General features: G+C 41.1%; 1 pseudogene; it reads left to right on the top strand.

The window, feature by feature from the left end:
• On the top strand, nucleotides 1-4015 carry LOC100602297 (annotated as a pseudogene).
• The last annotated feature ends 4302 nt before the right edge of the window (nucleotides 4016-8317 follow it).

Here is an 8317-nt window from a genome sequence, read left to right as displayed (position 1 = left end):
GCAGCGGCCTCCCCACCCCGGTCCCCACAGTCACTGCCCTATCCCCTGGGGCAGATGGAGGGGGCTGTGGCAGCGACAGCAGCGACGGAAGCGACGGCAGCCACGGCAGCGACGGCTGGGCAGCCACGGCAGCGGCGGCACAGCTGGACTAAACAGGTCACCTGCAGGTATTTTATGCATGGGGTTTGTAAGGACGGAGGTAACTGTGGATACTCGCATGACCTCTCTGACAGTCCGTAAGGTGTAGTGTACAAGTATTTCCAGCAAGGGTACTGTGTTTATGGTGATGGCTGCAAATATGAACATAGCAAGCCATTGAAACAGGAAGAAGCAGGCCGGGCGCGGTGGCTCACGCTTGTAATCCCAGCACTTTGGGAGGCCGAGGCGGGCGGATCACGAGGTCAGCAGATCGAGACCACGGTGAAACCCTGTCTCTACTAAAAATAGAAAAAAAATAGTTAGCCGGGCGTGGTGGCGGGCGCCTGTAGTCCCAGCTACTCGGAGAGGCTGAGGCAGGAGAATGGCGGGAACCCGGGAGGCGGAGCTTGCAGTGAGCCGAGATCGCGCCACCGCACTCCAGCCTGGGAGACAGAGCGAGACTCCGTCTCAAAAAAAAAAAAAAGAAAAGAAACAGGAAGAAGCAACTGCTGCAGAGCTAACTACAAAGTCATCCCTTGCTGCTTCCTCAAGTCTCTCATCGATAGTTGAAATGAATACAAGCGAAGCTGAGTCAAGAAATTCAAACTTTGCAACTGTAGGAGCAGGTTCAGAGGACTGGGTGAATGCTATTGAGTTTGTTCCTGGGCAACCCTACTGTGGTCCTACGGTACCTTCCTTCACTGAAGCACCCTTGCAGGGCCCTGTGACCAAGGAAGAATCAGAGAAAAAGCAAATCGCCATGGAAACAAAGAAGCAGCTGTGCCCCTTTGCTGCAGTGGGAGAGTGCTGATATGGGGAGAACTGTGTGTATCTCCACGGAGATTCATGTGACATGTGTGGGCCACAGGTCCTGCATCCTATGGATGCTGCCCAGAGATCACAGCGTGCATTGAGGCCCATGTGAAGGACATAGAGCTCTCATTTGCTGTGCAGTGCAGCAAGGACATGGTGTGTGGGATCTGCATGGAGGTGGTCTATGAGAAAAGCAAACCCCAGCGAGCGCTGCTTTGTGGTCCTCTCCATCTGCAACCACACCTACTCTCTCAAGTGCATTTGCACGCGGAGGAGTGCTGAGCAATTTGAGAGCAAGATCATAAAGTCCTGCCCAGAATGCCAGATCACATCTAACTTAGTCGTTCCAAGTGAATACTGGGTGGAGGAGAAAGAAGAGAAGCAGAAACTCGTTCAGAAATACAAAGAGATAATGAGCAACAAGGCGTGCACGTATTTTGATGAAAGACATGGGAGCTGCCCATTTGGAGGGAACTGTTTTTACAAGCATGCATAGAGGAGAGAGGAGCCACAGAGACAGAAAGTGGGAACATTAAGCAGATATGGGGCCCAACAAAGGAGCCACTTCTGGGAACTAATTGAGGAAAGAGAGAACAGCAACCCCTTTGACAACAAAGAAGAGGTTGTCATCTTTGAGCTGGGTAAGATGATGCTTATGCTTTTGGCTTCAGGTAGGGACAACAAACTGACAGACTGAAGATCAGTGGGAATTGTTTCATGATGAGCTGGAAGATTTTTTATGACTTGGATCTATAGCAACCTTGTGTGGCATGTGAACTGGTCTGCTAACCCCAGACAGCAGCTGTCCCCTGTGGTGGTGTGGCAGCGCCTGTCTTCTCTCTGAGGCAAGCCTGTCAACTGCAGGTCTGTCGTAAGAATTTCTACCCAGGCTGTCTGTCTTCTCAACCCCTCACCTTTCCCCGAGGAGTGTGTTGTTTTCTCTGTTGAAAAAAGTTACAAAAATAAGTCTTTGTTTTTTGTAACACAAATTTAACTGTCAGACAGTGTAGATGTGTTGCATCATATGTTTTCAACCAGATTGTGTTTACGGACTTTTCACACACTCATTTTGAGGACCCCAGGTTCAAAAGTAAAAGCAGTGGCCCTACTTTGGGATCCAAGAATAGGAGGGATGGGTGAAGGGACCTAAGCTGGCCAATAGCCTTTTGCTCCAGACATGGGGCATAGATCCTTGATGTTTCTGGTGAAATCTGCACATCTGTGTTTTTATATCTGTTCCCTACCCTGTAATCCCTACCACATGCACTTGTTCTGTGGTTTTGGTCTCTTGTTTAATTGCACACAAGTAATACTACTGGGTAACCAGAACCAGGTGCGAATGTGTTGAGATTTCTACTGTTTTGCATGATAGGAAAATTGAGAAAGAATACATATAAAAGATATAGAGGCATAATATCAATGGAAAGTTGGAAGTTGACTCCCAAGGGCTTACATGGTATGTGTGAGTGTGGGTGTGTGATCAGCTTCTCATCCCTGCATAGATGCAGTATTCTTAGCCTTAGTAGAAAAACTTGGTTTAGTAGTTTAAGCCTTGTGTGGCAGATAGATCTTAAAGGACAAAGCGGTATATTGGTAGTTGTCAATATAGCAGTGCTAGCTCTGTCTACATATAGATAAATGAGGTTAGCCATAAAGGTTAAAACTACCTGTTTATCCTATATATTAACAAAAACTGGGTCTTGGATACACAGTTGTATTTAATGTTTTATGATCTAGCCTTTCCAGTACAGGCACTTTCTGAAAAACCTTTGTCCTCATTTGGGGCATTTTGTTGTCGGGTTTTTGTGTTTGCTTTTGTGGGTATTTGCCTTATTCCACCCCTGAACTTTCAGGTAGACAGATGTGCTTCTAAACTCTGTTCTAAGGTGTTTATTGTAGTGGAGTAATGGGTTTGCAGTAATAAGTCATACTTTTCCATTGAAGGGGAGGGCTTGGGAATCCGTAAGACCAGCTAAAGTTAAGTTGTTGGAATAATTCATTGATTAGAAATTTTACTTCTGTGTTTTGTCGCTCTGTTTCCTGAAAATGATTCAGGGATGCTCCTGGTTTGTCCATCTACTGCTTTGATTCCTTGGATCCCACCCATTCTTTCACTTCATGAAAAAAAAATAATTGTTGCAGAGGTCTCTGTATTTTGGAGCTGCCCTTTTGTAAGAAGTGCTTTTCCCAAATGAAACAATTAAAAAGAAATCTAGCTAGCAGCCTATTAATCTTTTCTATCCTTTCAAAGAACAAAATTTTTATTTTGTTGATTTTATTTATTTATTTATTTTGCTATCCATTTTGTATAGTTCTGCTCTGATTTTAGTTATCTCTTTTCTCCTGCTAGCTTTGAGTTTAGTGCTTTTCTGAGTTCCTCGTCCCTTTAGGTGTTACATTAGGTTGTTAATTTGAGATCTTTCTATCTTCTTGATGTAGACAGTAAGCACTATACTTTTGCCACATCCTTGGGGTTTTGGCATGTTGTGTCTCTATTTTCAGTTGTTTCAAAGATATTTTTTGATTTCTGCCTTAATTTTGTTATTTCTCCTACAGTCATTCAGGAGCAAGTTATTTAGTTTTCATGTATCTGTATGGTTTTGACAGTTCCCATCAGTATTGATTTCTATTTTTATTCCGCTGTGATCTGAGAAGATGCTTGCTATGATTTTGATATTTTTAAATTTGCTGAGACTTGCCTTTTGACTGCATATGTAGTCAATCTTAGAGTATGTTACATGTGGAAATGAGAAGAATGTATATTCTCTGTTGTTGGGTGGAATATTCTGTAAATGTATATTAGGCCCAACTGGTCAAGTGTCAAATTTAAGTCCAGAATTTGTTAGTTTTCTGTCTTGATGATCTCTGTCATGCTTTCAGTGGGGTATGGAAGTCCCCCATTGTTACTGTGTGGCTAAGTCTTTTCCTAAGATTAGTAGTGATTGTTTTATAAATCTGGGTGCTCCAATGTTGGGCGCATATATATTTAGGATAGTTATGTTGGGAACAGGCCTCCCAAAATTTGGCCATAAACTGGCCCCAAAACTGGCCATAAACAAAGTCTCTGCAGCACTGTGACATGTTCGTGATGGCCGTGATGCCCACGCTGGAAGGTTGTGGGTTTACCGGAATGAGGGTGAGGAACACCTGGCCCACCCAGGGCGGAAAACCGCTTAAAGGTGTTCTTAAACCACGAACAATAGCATGAGCGATCTGTGCTTTAAGGACATGCTCTGCTGCAGGTAACTAGCCAGACCTATCCCTTTATTTCGGCTCATCCCTTTGTTTCCCATAAGAAATACTTTTAGTTAATCTATAATCTATAGAAACAATGCTTATCACTGGCTTACTGTTAATAAATACATGGGTAAATCTCTGTTCGAGGCTCTCAGCTCTGAAGGCTGTGAGACCCCTGATTTCCCACTCCACACCTCTATATTTCTGTGTGTGTGTCTTTAATTCCTCTAGTGCTGCTGGGTTAGGGTCTCCCCAACTGAGCTGGTCTCAGGAAGTTAAATCTTGAATCATTATGTAATGCTGTTCTTTGTCCTTTTTTACTGTTGTTGATTTAAAGTCTGTTTTATGTGATACAAAAATAATAACCTCTGCTGTTTTTTAATTTCTATTTGCATGATAGATCTTTCTCTATCCCTTTAAACTGTGCCTCCAGGTGTCATTACATGTGACATATGTCTCTTGAACACAGCAGAAGTTTGAGTCTTGTTTTCTTATCTAATTTGCTACTTTATGACTTTTAAGTGGAGGATTTAGGTCATTTACACTCAAGCTTCATATTGATATGTAAGGTTTTTTTCCTGTTGTGGTATTCTTAGCTAGTTGCTTGGTGGTCTTGATTGTGTAGTTGCTTTATGGGGTCTGTGGGCTATGTACTTATGTGTGCTTTTGTGGTAACAAGTATTATTCTTTCATTACCATATTTAGAATTCCCTTATGCATCTCTTTTTTTTTTTTTTTTTTTTTTTTTTTTTTTTGAGACGGAGTCTCGCTCTGTCGCCCAGGCTGGAGTGCAGTGGCGTAATCTCGGCTCACTGCAAGCTCCGCCTCCCAGGTTCATGCCATTCTCCTGCCTCAGCCTCTCCGAGTAGCTGAGACTACAGGCGCCCGCCACCACGCCCGGCTAATTTTTTGTATTTTTAGTAGAGACAGGGTTTCACCGTGGTCTCGATCTGCTGACTTCATGATCCGCCCGCCTCGGCCTCCCAAAGTGCTGGGATTACAAGCGTGAGCCACCGCGCCCGGCCTCCCCTTATGCATCTCTTGTAGGGCCAGTCTGGTGGTGATGAATTCTCTTAGTGATTGCTCGTCTGGCAAAGATTTTATTTCTCCTTTGTTTATGAAGCTTAGTTTAGCAGGGTATGAAATTCTTGGCTGGAATTTCTTTTCTTCAAGAATGTTGAAAATAGGCCCCTAATCTCTTCTGGCTTATATGGTTTCTGCTGAGAAGTCGACTGTTAGTCTGATGGGATTCCCTTTACAGGTAATATGACTCTTTAGCTGCCTTTAAGATTTTTTATTTTGTGCTGACCTTGGAAACTGATGACTATGTGTCTTGGGGATAGTCATCTTGTATAGTATCTCGCAGGAGTTCTCTGTGTTTCTTTTATCTGCATGTGGACCTCTCTAGTAAGATTGGGGAAATTTTCCTGGATTATATTCTCAAATATGTTTTCCAAGTTGTTTACTTTCTCCTCTTCTCTCTCAGGAATGCTAATGAATTGAAGGTTAGGTCACCCTGCATAATCCCATATTTCTCAAAGGCTTTTCTAAAAAAATTGTATTTTAAGTACAGGGATACATGTGCAGGATTGTTATATAGGTAAATTGCACATCATGGAGGTTGAGTGTACACATTGTTTCATTACCCAAGTAATAAGCATAGTACCTGATAGGCAGTTTTTGATCCACAGCCTTCTCCCACCCTCCACTCTCTAGTAGATGCTGGTGTCTGTTGTTCTCTTCTTTGTATTCGTGTGTACTCAATGTTTAGCTCTCACTTATAATTGAGAACATGTGCTATTTGATTTTTTGCTCCTGCATTAGTTTGCTTAGGATAATGAGCTCCAGTTCCATTCATGTTGCTGCCAAGGGCATGCTCTTGTTCTTTTTTATGGCTGTGTGGTATGCCATGGTGTATATGTACCACATTTTTTTTATCCTGTCAACATTGTTAGGCATCTAGGTTGAATTCATGTCTTTGTGGTTGTGAATAGTGCTATGAGGAACATACACATTCATGTGTCCTTATGGTGGAACAGTTTATATTCCTTTGTGTATATGCCCAATAATGGGATTGCTGGGCCAAATGATAGTTCCATTTTAAGGTATTTGATAAATCTCTAGACTGCTTTCTACAATAACTGAACTAATTTACATTCCCACCAGCAGTGTATAAGCATCCCCATTTCTCTGCAACCTCACAAGCATCTGTGTTTTTTTTTTAATAGCCCTTCTGATGGATGTCAAACGTGGAATGTTTTACCATTTCATGTCCCAAGCATGGAATGTTTTACCATTTCTTTGTGTCATCTCTGATTTGCTTCAGCAGTATTTTGTAGTTCTCCTTGTAGAGATCTTTAACCTCCCTGGTTAGCTGTATTCCTAGCCATTTTATTCTTTTGTAGCTGTTGTGAATGGGATTGTTTTCTTGATTTGGCTGTCAGCTTGGAGATTGTTGGTGTATAGCTTATTAATAATAATTGTTTTAAATTTCTGATCGTACAATTCCAACATCACTTCCATATCTGAGTGTGGTTTTGATGCTTGCTCTGTCTCTTTAAATTATATATTTTGACCTTTATTATACCTTGTAACTTTTTTTAACAGCTAGACAGAAGGTACTGGATAAAAAGAACCCTGGTAAGTGTTTTTTCAGTGGTTTGATGGTAAAGTGTGGGGGGAAGGGAAGTGGTCCATGGTTCTGTAAATTAGGTCTTAGCCTGTGCTTCTAAAATGTGAACCTCACCCATGCTTCTCAATCCCTTCTCCCCTGGGATAGGATGGCTAGAGTAATACTGAGTTCAATTTTTTTTCTTTCCTTATGTGGAAGCCTCCAGGGGGCTAGATTTGGGTATTTTCTTCTCCCAGGTCAGTTAGACTCTGATAAATGCTAATAGTTTGGGCTCTGGTAAGATAGTTTCTCTTTAGGGCAGGCCTTATTAAGAAAAACAAAATGCTCTGGCATATTAAAAAATGGTTTCTTTTTTCCTCTCCTTTTCAGAAGCATGGGATGATTTTTTTCCCAATATTCACTGTGAGAATCTGTCAGGTAAAACTCATAACTGTGTTTCCCCGTTATTAGACATATCCCCAGAGTTTTTTACTCCCAGACTTGTCCACTTGAAGCCTCCAGTAATTTGTCAATTACAGTTCAGGTTTTTCTACCCTGGTACTGGTTCATGTTGAGGTTCTGCTTTGAGGTTTTTGCTCCAGTAAATTATGATTCTCTGTATTCATCTGTCTGCCTCTCTGATTTGGGGGACAGTAATTTTCCCTTTGATTTCACTTTTCTGACAGTTAAAAAGAGTTGCTTGCTTTTCAGTTTGATCAGCCTGTAACTTGTTGTTAAGGTGAAGTGACAACCTCCAAGCTCCTTACATGCCAAACAGAAACTGGAAATTACCCATTCTCTTTTATGACCACATGGTACTCCACTGTATATATGTATAATCTATGTCTAATCACTTTCCTATGTGTGTGCATTTAGGTTGTTTCTAATGCTTTGCAATTGAAACTATTCCACAATGAATAACCTTGATCATTTGCATTTTTACATTGTTGGAAATTTAATTTCTGGATAGATTTCTAAAATGAAATTTTTAGTTTAAAATGTAAGGGTATATGTAGCTTCATTGGGTATTATTGTTAAATTTATCTCTAGAAAAATTTTGACAATTTGCATTCCTGCTAGCAAAGGGTAAGAGTGGCTTTTTCCCCCGGCCTCACCAACAGAATGTCTTTTTGTATTTTAAAATTTTTCCAGCTTGATAGGTGAGGAATGAAGAAAGTTTGAATATTTTTTGTATGTTGCAGGTCAATTTTTACATATTTATATGAATTATCTATAAACTTTCCCGTATTTTTCTCTGAAGTATTTGGTACTTTGCCCCTCAATTGTGTGTGTTTGTGTGTGTGTGTGCGTGTATGTATGTACATATGTAAGTGTATGTGTGTGTGTATATATGTATAGTCACACATATATATACATATGTGTGTATAGTCACACATATATATACATATATATATATATAAAACGTATATTAGCCCTTTGTCTTTGGGATATGTTGCAAATATGTTTTCCCCATTAGCAGTTTTCCTTTGACTTATCTTCATTTTCATACAAACAGTG

The sequence above is a fragment of the Nomascus leucogenys genome, chromosome X (genome assembly GCF_006542625.1).
Source record: "Nomascus leucogenys isolate Asia chromosome X, Asia_NLE_v1, whole genome shotgun sequence".
Classification (NCBI taxonomy): Eukaryota; Metazoa; Chordata; class Mammalia; order Primates; family Hylobatidae; genus Nomascus; species Nomascus leucogenys.
Note: the sequence above shows the minus strand (reverse complement) of the source record. Positions and strands in the feature narration are given on the sequence as shown.